Source organism: Mus pahari, chromosome 10, assembly GCF_900095145.1.
Source record: "Mus pahari chromosome 10, PAHARI_EIJ_v1.1, whole genome shotgun sequence".
Lineage (NCBI taxonomy): Eukaryota > Metazoa > Chordata > Mammalia > Rodentia > Muridae > Mus > Mus pahari.
Genome location: NC_034599.1, coordinates 38,048,407 through 38,060,496, shown reverse-complemented (window position 1 = coordinate 38,060,496; position 12,090 = coordinate 38,048,407). Strand labels below are relative to the sequence as shown.

Sequence of the window (12,090 nt, the reverse complement as noted above, 5' to 3'; positions counted from 1 at the left end):
CACACACACACACACACACACACACACACACACACACACACACACTGTCCCATGCACTTGTGTATCTGTGTGGAAAATTCCAGGCAGAATTCAACATTCTAAGGTCTAGTGGCATAAAATTGGGTGAGCAGAGAAGCCAGGTGCTTTGTGGTTTTGTTTTGGGGTAGGGATTCATGGAGCGCAGAACTTGGACTCAAAATTGACCTTGAATCTCTCTTCTTTCCCCCTGCTTACCAAGTGGGATTACTGAGGATTGAGACAATCACTCTGACAATAGAGTGGATTTCCCAGCCTCCAAGAGCTTTGGTACTGAGGAAGCATGCTGTGGGGAGAGGTGGAAGATGGGGTAGCAGCAGCCTTTGACCTGTGCCGAGGCAGGTTGGACTCCACTTTACCTTACAGGTTCCATTAGGTCAGCAGAGGGCAGGTAGCTTGTGTTCCCGACATCTGTCTGACAGGTGACTGAGGAAAGGCTGAAGGGAGCCAGCCCCTGGAACCAGGAGCCAGTTGGAAATGGTTGGAGCAAGAGAGGATGGCAGGTGATGTGTGGACAAGCTACTTGGTCGCTGGGGGTCTCAGTTGACCTCATTTTTTTTTTTTTTTTTTTTTTTTTGCAGGCAGGTCATTGACAACTTGTATTGAACTATCATAGGTGCTTCTGAGATAGACACATTAGGTGTAACTCAGAGCAAGGACTTCTCTTTGTGCTGTACCTGAGGCCAATACAAAGAGAGAAGAGCTAAAAATAAACACCGGAGAACAAGCTTATACGGGTACCAACGACCAAAGAACTTGGATCCACCAGCTAATCAGGATGGCCAGGTACACAGAGTTCTGTCTGTCTAGCCCAGCATGGGAGCTGGCAGTGAGTGATGCTTCAGGCAAGAGGGATCCGTTTCCCATCTCTTCTGCTTTCACCATTCAAGAGGTGAGGCAGCTCTTGTCTGATCCCTCCCTACTCTCCAGAGGCGATCTGGAATGAGCTTCCTGCTTCTAGAAGTTACCCTGTGTAGGGTTGAATTTGAACAAGTGGTACTGGCTACGAGGAATAGAGAGGGAGTCCAAATATTGGATATCTCACGTCCACAGCTATCTGGATGGGGATGGGGAGAAAGGGTAGTGGCTAGGGCGTGGCTAAGTAAGGATAAAGGTGGGTTTTTCTGGCACTGGTTTGGAAGGTCTCTTTGCTATAATGGGCAGAGACTTAAAGAAGACAATCTACCCTCACAGGAAGTGAAGAGAGTGGAGTTTTCACAAGGCCACAGGTTACCAGCAGAGCTATACTTAAAACCCGTCCCTCATACCCCCCCCCTTGGCTCATAGAACGAGCTTCCAAGGCCAAAGAATATGAAGAAACGTTTTTCATATTGAATTATCTTCCTGTCCTAACTCTTAAACCTCTATGGCTGTTGTTGAATTCTTCCAGTAAACTAAGAACCATGCATGTCACTTTGAAGTCACCAGGGACTGTGAAGTGGCTTATCCTGCACACAGGCATGCCCCTCACTGCTGTCAGCCTAGGTCCTCTTGCTCACACAAACAGGTTCTAGCATTCCAAGGCAGGGAAAGGCGTTGCATTCACCTCAGGATGGGAGTGTCCCACAGGCCACCTTCAACTCATTCAGAAGGCAGGGCTGATGTGAAAGCCTTTGGGAATGACACTTGAATAAATAGTGTAGTCTTGATCCAGGATAAATGTTAAAAAAAAAAAAAATACTGGACTGAAGAAATGGAGTCCTATCCAACATGGAAACTCCTGTCTAGTGTGGCGGGTCCTGTGCCAAGAGAGCACTCATCAAGCCCAGTCTGGGAGAGGAGTAGGGAGAGAGAACAGGCCCTTACAACCACTCAGGACCAGCCCAGCCCTGCTGCACTCCCGGCATGGTATAGGTGTGTCAACAAATGTAGTCCGTGTATATTGCCCTCCCAGGCCCTAGAACCAACCAAGAATGTCTAGAACAGCCCCTTCGTGGAGACTTTAGGGTAAGCAGGGGGTTGGGTGTGAAGGCAGAGGTGGGGGTGGGGGGGATTGGGAGGTTGGTTGGCTTAGATGATTTCCGGGTATGTCTAAGGCTGAGACTCTGGGTTTGAAATGAGGAGCTAATCGGTTTGAGGAAGTCACTTGACCCCTGAGGCCTCCTGCTCCTCTGACCTCTCCTTTTCTAGCCCCCCCCCCTTGAAGGCTGCTATGATGTGGTCAAATGATCCCCTAACCTCAAACCCAGAGGTTAGGGGTTCTCTCTCGGTCCAGCTCCCCTGCTCCAGGGTGAAGGCTGGGTCTTTCACCTTTCCTACTCGAGGTTTCCTTATGTGTGTAGCATAAAGCGACAACTTCTCCCAAGAGATCTGTGTGCTCAAACCAGTTTACTACCAAACGTGAGCTGTGGGTCTTTGGCCTCCTGAAACATTGTGGTCTATCTGGTCTTGCTAAAGCAAAGCTTCTCCCAGCTCCGCGCCACCACCGAGGAGGCCGCAGTCTCTACGCCTCGTCCCTAGCTTTGGCCCCTAAAACGCCACCAGGAGTCGCCCTTCGCCCACCGAAGCAGGCCAAGCTAATAACTCCTGCGGACCGGGGAGGGCTGCCCCTTAGCGATGATGGGTGGTGGAGTGTGCCCCAGCTCCTCACTTGGGGGTCAGTCCTCTGCAGCGCCCACCCGGAGCCCCCCGGCCCCGGCCCGCCGTCTCCCGATCGGCCGGTTCAGGGAAGCTGCAAGTTTGGCTCTATCTGTTCCGGCCTCCCAGCCCCGCCGTCCGGCTATCTAGGTCCAGGTCCCCAGCTAAAGGCCCCGCCGGGGAGCGGAGACTCCCGCGGCCGCGGCCCCGAAGGGACGCCCCCTTCCCGGCGGGCCGCGTGTGGGACCGCCGCAGTTCCCTCGCTGCCCGCCGGGCGGCGCCCCAGCGCCTCTCCGCGCGCCTCCCGCGCTGCCCGCTCCCGGCTCGCTCGCAGCCGGACACAGACTCTGCCTTCGGCTGCTGGCGGATCGAGCTGGAGCCGCCGCCGCCGCCGCTGCGGAAGAAAAAAAAAAAAAAAAAAAAAAAAAAAAAAAAAAAAAGGGAAAACAACAGCCGGACCGCCGGCCGAGCAACGTCGGGTCCCCAGCTCGGCGCCCAGAGTGCGGAGCCGCCCAGGTAAGGGCAGTAGCCCCCGCGCCGCCCCCGGCCGGCGCCCTGCGCTGTCCCCCCGCGCCCCCCGGGGCTGCGCCGCACCCCGACTTCTGACGTCTCCGCCGCTAGCTCCCTCCGAGCCGCGGCCCGCACCCTGCCTGGCCCCGCTCCCGCCTCCAGCTGCCCAGTCCTCTGCACTCTGATGCCTGCGACCCCGGATTCTCCACTGAGCCCCCGCCACCTTGCCCCGTACTTCCCCTAGTCTCCATCCCTGCCTGCTTCCCCCTGCGCCTCCTTTCCTCCGCTCCGATCCTCCCTCTCCCCAGTCCAACTCCCAGCTCAGCCTCTGCCCCCTGCAGGGATGACGGCCCCTTCCCGACACTGGCGATTCTACCCCGCCTCGTCACCCTCGGCTTCTCCTACGGGCCGCTCTTCCCTGCCACAGTCCTCCGTCAGACCAGCCCGGCTTCTGAGCCCCCTTCCCCCTTCCCTCTTTGCCATCTGTCTTGACCACCCCTGCTCGGGCCCTGGACTCCGGCCACCACCACACCCCCAACCCTGCACGCCGTCTTGCTTTGGGCCAAGCCAGCGTCCTATCAGAAATGACCCTCCTTCTTGCGACTAATGGGCCTCTTAGCCATCCCACCCTAGTTCATCCGAGTGGGAAGTGAAAGAAAAACTCTGGAGACCTGCATTGGGCGCTGGAGGGGGAAGGGGATAGGTGGAGGGGGAGGGGAGCTAAGGAGATGTTCTTTAGTGAGGACCGGACAGAGCCGGAGTGGTTCCGACCCAGCTTGGGGTGGAAGGCGCCCTGGTGACGGCTGGGACAGGGGGTTTGTCCAAGGCGCCAAGAGCACCTGTGCCTCCCTCCCCCGGCTCCCTGGAGCTGAGGAAAGTGAGGGAGGAGGTGGAGCCTGGGGAGAGTTGGCCCAGGGCTTTGGGGTTGGGGGAGGCGCGACCAAAGGGATAGGCAGGGCCCACGGGCCAGGTTGCCTGACTGTGGCCAGGCTATGCAGGCTGAGCTGGTCCCCTCTTGGACCTTGGGCTGTGTGGTTCTTGGCATCTGTACTTGATGCTGCCATCTTCCTCTTGGTGCTGTTGTCTGGTGATGCCACGCGGTGCCACCTCCCTGCCTCCCTCCAGTGGCTCTTCTGGGCATGTCTCCCAGGGGCCTGGGCTGTCTGGAAAGAGGAGGGGAACTCTGGCTGGGCCTGGCCACTGTGCCTGGCAAGTAGGTATCTCATGAGACCAGGGCAGGAGGGCTGAGGGTTGGCCAAGAGGATCTGAGCCCTGCCAGGGACAAAGAGAACTACCTTCTTTTTGGCTCCCTGGTGGTAGTGTCCCTTTTGGGAGCACCTGGAAAAGCTAGCCTTGTAGCCCCTGGGTCAGAGCTGCAGGGGTGTGGCTTGAGAGGGAGCAATCCTGTCTTGTTTTGGTCCTGGAGTGTCCTAGTGGTGGCAAGGGGCTGGAGAGGTCGGCTGAGTTCCAGCCCTGCCAGGGAAGGAAGCCCCTGGAATTCCACCGGGCCTCTTCAGGCTGGCTTTATTTGCGGAGGCCATGGCTCATGCTTCATCGTTAATCAGGTTTATTATTTTCCTCACTGGCTGGATGTGCTCCTCAAGGTCGTGACCCTTTAGAGAGTTAATCTAATATGCACACGTTCCAGTGTCTGGGTTTGTTTAATTTTCCAGATTATGTTCATTTCTTGTGGCCTGGGCTTGCCCACCAGCCTTGCATCTGTCTCCAGCTCCACCCTCTGTTTTCCTGGACCTGTCACTTGAGACCTGGAGGCAGGGTTGGTTCTAGCGGTGGGGGCGGGGGCGGGGGCGGAGAGAGTGGGTTTGATGGAGGGGGGAGTTGGGTTTTCATGTTTTCCCTTTCTCCTCTAGACATCTCAATCCTGACTGAAGCTTTCTCAGCTCTGAAAGTTTGCTCTAAAGCTTTCCAGTCCGGGCTCCCTTAGCATGCAGAGAGAACTTTTGCATGACGGAGGGAAGTGGATTTTTCTGGAGGAGAGGCAGCTGCTCCTTAGGGACTTCAGTTCTCAGAGATAGGAAGAGGGTAAGCAGGCCTGGGCGAGCCAGAAAGCCCAGCAGGAGGCCAGAGCCTCTGGTGAGGAGAGTAGCTGTGCTTTGTGCCTGGAAGAGACAGGCTGGTCCTGCCACAGAGTACTTGTCCCTTCTGAGTGACAGACTTCTGCAGGCCTCCCCGCATGCTGCCCAGCAGGCCCACTTCAGCCTCAGTAGCCTTTGCTGTGTCTGCCAGCAGCCAGATGGGTTGGCCCACAAGGAACTAGATCCTGGTTCGCAGTCCTGTGTTCTTGCTCTGGGTTGCCCGGGAGAGCCCCTTCCAGCTTACGCTTCCCGTCCGCCCTTTTATTAATAGACCCTCCCAGCATCAGTGTAGCTGACCACTTTTGGTCTCCAGCGTGGGTCCCCATCTCTGACGCCCTCTGCATTCGTGGGCTACAGGATACAGAGCATGGGCTTTTGCTGGGTCCCAGCAGCATGTCACGCCTCAGGAGTGGACTGTCTAGCCCTCAGTACAGGCACCATATGGCCTCATTCACACCGTTCTCCTTTCTGCCCTGCACAACAGCCTGAGCTGCTAGAACCTTCCGTAGCACGGAAGGGCAGAAACCCCAGCTGCTAACTGGAGACACACCTGAGTTCTCATCCCCATAACATTTCCTGCATGACCTTGGTGGAGCTGCCTAACCTTTCTCTAATTTTTGTTCTCCTCACCTGTAAAACCTGGACGGGCTCTGCTTCGTAAGGCGGCCACCAATGGATTTGGTAGTCGAGGTTGGGCATCTAGGATGTATTCCCTGTGTGGCCCCTCCTCCTCTTTCCCTCGATGGGCTGGGTCAGCTACTAGCTTTGCCTGGTGTTGAGACCGATCTGTCCTTGCAGGTGTCCCTACCCAGACAGTGGCTCCCTGAGGGGCAAAGCCTTTGCCTGACACCTGTTCACAATCTCTCTCCTCCAGTGGTGCCCTTCAGCCCCTGTAACCTGGCTCTGTTCATAGCGGGGAATGTAAAAACTGTATGTTACCTAATTATAACATTTTGCTACCTGAACTAGAGGACACCTTATGTTGAACAAATCCGATACAAAAAAAACAATACCACAGAGTCAGGCTGTCTAAATTATGGGAAGGGAAGGAGAGAATCAATTTAATATTGTATTGGCTGAGAATTCTGCTTGTTTTGCTCAATCACTTGGCTGCCCTGTGAGTTAGGTAGGAGCATTTGGGTCTTTACAAACGAGGACTGAGGTCCCCAGGGGCTCTACAATGTCCCATACTCTGTCCTGTGACAGGAACCAATGACAGCTCCAGACTCCAGCTTCCTCCCCACACTTGGACAGAATTTGCTTTCAAAAGCAGGGATGGCTGGATAACCCATTCACTTGCATGCAGTCAAGGGTACTCAGAGTCAGTCCCTTAGCTCGGCAGGGATCCATCCACCCTTCTTTCTGCCCGTATAGGATTTGGGTGAAAAGCATTCCAGGTACCTGTTCTGGCTGAAAATGGCAACTTGATCATTAATGTGTATGGATGGATGCTATGTGCAGATGTGTGCATGTGGGAGTCAGCAGGGGGGCTCAGGGATAGGACAGCTTTGCTAGAAGGAGACCGTGCAGGAGCTGTCCGAGCAGAGCAAAGGGAAAGGGAACAGGAGAATGGGCAGAAGAAGGTATGTCCACCCAAGGGTTCTATGGGAGGAACACAGACTTAATTGAATCTGAGAAGCCCCCGACCTAACAAAGGGAAGACTCAACCGGCTGCAGCAGGCTGGGGGAGTTGTTGAAGATTCTTGGACTAAGGAGTCTTATGCTGAAAGAGGGGTTGAGGGCTAAGCGGGGGTGTGGGGGTGTGGGGTGGGGGCAGTGATGGCAGTGGAAAGGGGGAACTTGAATGACATTTCCAAGGCACAGCAGAACGTGCAGACAGATTGGTACCAGCAGATGAAGGAGCAGGGAGTGTTGGGATAGCTTTGAGATTCCTAGCCCAGGAGCCCAGAAAGAAGAGCAATGCAGTGTTTTTTTAGGAATAAGAAAGCCAGAAGGGGACCCTCTTTGCCCAGACTGTGTGGAGCATTTGGTGACTGGATTAGTGGCCCACGAAGTTCCTAGATAGCAACTGAGCAGTCCTAGGCAGAGCGGAGCCTCAGGCACGTGCTACCAGGGGACTGTCATATAGCAGGTCTGATTCTGGGATCTCACCTCCCATCCTCCTGTCAACTCTGCTACCCCCCCCCCCCCCCCCCATGATACCTGCCTCTGGAGTCCAGCTCATCTTAGTCTCTGTCACTTCCTGGAGACCAAGTGCTGTTTCTGTCTGAGCAGGCCGGTTCCACTCTATCACTGTTGCTCATTGAGATGTCCCTAAGCGTGGCAGAGCAAGTGCAAGTAAATATTTGTCCTTGTTAAGGGTCTTCGACTCAGGTTGATCCAGTGTTTGCCACAGAGAAAACTGCATAGGCTGTGGGGCCTCGAGACTGCAGGGGACAGTCCTATCAATGCTCAGATCACACTTTCTGATGTCGTGACCCACTCCTCTTATCTGTGTCCAACCACAGCGTCTTGTTTGGACAGGCAACACTCCCAAGGATTGCCAGGTCCCCACGCTGGCAGACCTCCGAGGCTGTATCCAATGTCTGCTCAGGACTAGAAAGCCTGGAGAAGTCTACAGTCACTGTGAACACAGCAAGTAGGTCCTGTCTCCTGTTCCGCAGCCGGTCCCCCTCCTCATCTGTATCTCAGGAAGCATCAGTGGGAGGATGGCAAGGTGGTTACACTAGCATCCTTTAGATTGTGTTTAGGATACTGTTTGCCTATGGAGAGGCTGACAAGGAAGCGGGGGTATCCCTAGAGTCAGCCAGAGAATCTTGGGGAGGACAGATTGCTAGGGACCAGGAGGATGTAATAAGGAGCCCACCTCTCCGACCTGGGAAGTCCTAGTGCTGACCTGAGACTAGGTAGCTAGCGGTAAATACATGTTTAGACGAGGAGTTTAAGGGCTACAGTTAAAGAGGAGGATTTAATAGAATGAGAAATCAATAGCCCGGAGGAGGTTAAGATGTGTAAGTGAGCGGCCGGCTGCAGGGCACTTAATAAAAAAGAAAAGTTTCAGATGACGGAAGACGGAGGCACAGCCAGCCAGAGGACTAGATTGACTCCTCTCTCCAGGTGCTGAGGTACGGAGGCTCCAGCACTGAAATGAGGAGCAGCCCTCTGCTGGCTCTCTCTTAGGGTTCCAAAGCCCAGATGCCCCTGCTTGCTCCCTCGAGGCTTGGCAGGACAGTGGTTAGCGCTATAGCTGAAAACACTTCACTCTCTTCCAGATTCAGCCATGGGGTGTTGCGGGGTGTTGTGGGGTGTTGTGGGGCCTCAGCGGGTGAGGGGGGGGGTTGCCTGGCATTGGCTGTGCTTGCTCACACCAGCAGGATGTTTCCGGCTTCATGCCAGAGCCTGCCACTCCAGACGGTACAGCAGCGAGTGGTTCTCAAGCTTCCTGGTGCTGGGACCCTTTAACACAGTCCCTCGTGTGTGGCGGCCCATAAAATTATTTCATTGCTACTTTGTAACTGTGATTGTGCTACTGTTATGGACTTTAAGGTAAATATGTGATATGCAGGACATCTGACGTGCAACCTCTGTTGCGGTTGCGAGCCACAGGTTGAGAACCACTGCTGTAGAGTCGGGTGTCTCTAGGAAGGTTGGTAAAAGGATGGCCTGTGCTACTCTTTGGGGAGATGGTGGAGCCTGTCTGTCTATCTGCCTGTTCATCCTTCATTTATTATTATTATTATTATTATTATTATTATTATTATTATTATTATTTTAAGTCAATGGAGTCTAGACTGGATTTAGAATCAGAGACTGAGAAAGGAGGGATCTAGCTAGGGTCCAAGGAGCCATGTGTCTAAGCTACCAGCAGGGTCTCATCAGAAGGGCTGGTAGGAACCATTGTCTCAGATGTCAGTGACTAGGGGAAGCCACATCATCATTTGAGGGTAAGCCAGGTCAGGGTAAGGACCGAGATGGAAGGTCACCTGCCACATGCCCAGAGGGTGAGGCCGAGGTCCTCAGGGACACCTGCTCCTCGAAAGGCCAAGGATCTTATGCAGAATAAAGTGGCGTTTGCCGGGCAGCGATGCTTGTTTGGCTGCCGGGAAGACCGAACGCCAGTAGGTTAAACTGATCACAGGATCTGGTTCCTGGAAGATCTTGAAGCTGTGCTCCTGTGGATGATTCTCCAGCCTCTGTCCCCGCCTCATTTTCTGAAAACGACCATCATGGAGCGCCCGTGTGTCTCCAGTGATGCTCTGGGTGCTGTGTGTCCTGAGCTGCCCTCCCGCTCAGAGAAGTAGGCACTGCCACGCTCCTCCCTATGAGCAGACCCACAGGCACATCGCTTGCCCCAGGTGACACCTAGTGGTGAATGGAGCCAGAGTACAGGTTAGAGCTGGGGTCAGGCGCCTGGTCTTCAAGATGTCTATCTACTGTGGGTGGTGGGTGGTTGTAAATGTGTTGTCCCCATTCCAAATGCCTAACATGCTGTGGATGTTCACTTGGCGCAAATGACTTCTAAATTTACTAGGTTTTACCTTCTGCCTAACCATATCTTTGTGCTTTGGGTCCTCATTCCCTCATTCACCCCACCCCCACCCCCGCTCCTTGGGAACCCATGGGAATGTGAAGATTCCCAGTTTGCAAGAAACAAAACCAGCGCTCTATTTCGATCTCCCTGGGAGTTCAGTGTAAACACAGAAAGCCGGTGGCCAGGATGGTGACTGTGGGCCTGCGTGGGGAGTCGGAGGTCTGAAACATATTTACCTGGTGGAGGCAGCAGTTGCTCCATCCCTGGCCCCTCAGGGTTGTGTCACAGATGCTAGGCATCCGTTTATGACTGTAAGTTTATGGGCACACGGTGGGGACAGGCAGGTACACTCCGAGGCTGGCTCCTACAAAGTGTGTCCCGCTATCTGCGAAATCTTCTAGGTGTCTAAAGTCTTGGGGCAGAAGGACCGCTGCTCCGTGAGGCTTCTTGGTAATTAGGTGATGCTGCACCCAGCCCATCCGAGCCCATCCAAATTCAGATGACCCAAATCTAAGAGCACAGATTGGGACAACTAGGGGAGAAAGCTCACCAGTCTATTTGGGCTAAAACAGCACCACCCACCTTTCCTTCAGAAAAAGAAGCCGCTGCCGGCATCCAAGTACCTTGGCTAGAGCACCTCTACCAGGTGGGGTGCACAGACACAAAGAAAGCTATTGGTCTATCAGCAAGGCAGGATCAGCCAGTGCTGTGATGGGCTCTCATCTCCACTCAGCTGTTCAGCGTTTGACCTTGGGCACAGGGGTTGGGGGCAGAGCTGACCTTTGTCGCGTGTTCTGGGTCAGTGTTTCCGGTATGTTTCTTGTTCCCTGCCTCTGTTCTGAAATATTACTTTGAGTTCTCCCTCACCGGCAGACAGCCCCACGCTGTCATCGATAGTCTTCCTGCGGGCTCTCGTCCAAGGTCACGCAGCTGAACTTCAATGCCACCCTGTTTGCTCTAGCACTGTGTCCTCCTCCTGGCCAGGGTCTCTCCGAAGAGCTGGAGATGTGTACATTGAAGCCTCCAGTCACCAGGAGTGTAGGGACCGAGTAACATCTCTCCCTGGGCGTAGCCAGGTGGATGGTGGCAAGGAGAAGCCAGGCAATTCTTGGATGTGTTAGGGAAGTCCTCAGATCACCTTCTGGCCCTATAGAAGTGGGGTGTACTCAGTATCCTGTGCTCAGCAGTGAGGGCGGGGCCAGCAGGGAGCAGGTGCTTCGTGCACAGTAGTCAGTGAGCTTGGAGCGGGATTTCATCTGATGTGCCTGACTACAGAAACTATATCCCAGGACTCTGGATTTTCAGTGAACCTGAGGGTGCTCAGGTGACCTTCATCACACAGATGTCTGGTGTTGAGAGTCCACTGTGTGGATCTCAAAGCACCTTCCTCATCTTGCATGGCACAGTCACCCTCAGGTTGGTGTAGCCCAGAGTGAGATAAAGCAGTACATGGATAATCTGGGGGCCGCCTGGATCTCGGTCCATCTGATCCTGGCACCAGGGAGTCTGTGATGGAGAACTGGATGGAGACATCTTGGGCTGAGGCGTATGGGGGTAGCAGATGTGATTGCAGATCAGGGTGGGGTACACAGCTTCCGTGAATGAGGAGTGGGCTCTGGGAACAGGAGGCAGATCTGGGGGTGTTAGTACAGGTGACTGATGTGATCTAGGGCCTATGCACATGCCAATTCACTGATAGAGAGCCCATGTGGTTATATGAAGGTCACTGGCAGTGTGTGGACTCAGCATCAGAGGAAAAGAGTCCTAGGAGAAGACCCATCGGTGCGGGAACAAGAGGCACAGGGATCCAGGAAGACTTCTAATCTAGTGTGACCTTTTATTACCTAAGTCCTGAACCCACTGAGCCTGCACCATGGACTCTCCTGTAGACGCTGGCCCATGTTCCTGGTACTACTCAGGGCTATGAGCAGGTTCCCCTTCTTTACCCATTTAGCTCATTGACATCAGCGCCTGCTTGTGATAACTGACCACAGACTGCTTTGTTTCGTCTCTAAGTGGGGAAACTTGAGGCTCAGAGAGGAGAAACAGCTCCCCTCTTGGAGAGGACTCGGAGAATCAGGATTCCATCCAGGCTTCCCTGTCTCCTGGATCGTTGATCTCATGCCTTATTCCCATATGACCTTTCATGAAAAGAGAGAGGGCACAGCCCTGCTACCCTGCTCCTGTCTGGCTGAATGTAGTCTTTTCTCCCCTGCCAGAACCCACCTGCTAGCCAGCCGCTGGAGGCACATGGAGAAGAGACTATAGGGTGTGTATACATCCATCCAGATAGCAGAAACATTGTATCTGAGCCCTGATTGGTTGTGTCGTCCAGGTTGGAATGGGCAGAGCAGGGCAGGCTGGTCTAAATTAGCTAGA

The 12,090-nt window shown here is 54.2% G+C and overlaps 1 protein-coding gene across 1 annotated transcript in view; it reads left to right on the top strand.

The window, feature by feature from the left end:
* Nucleotides 1-2,955: 2,955 nt before the first annotated feature.
* Nucleotides 2,956-12,090, top strand: part of Grik4 (glutamate ionotropic receptor kainate type subunit 4) — a 417,019-nt gene continuing 407,884 nt past the window's right edge. The window contains exon 1 of the mRNA XM_021205965.1: nucleotides 2,956-3,129. The gene's annotated coding sequence lies outside the window, so the exon portion shown is untranslated. The remainder of the gene's footprint in view (nucleotides 3,130-12,090) is intronic.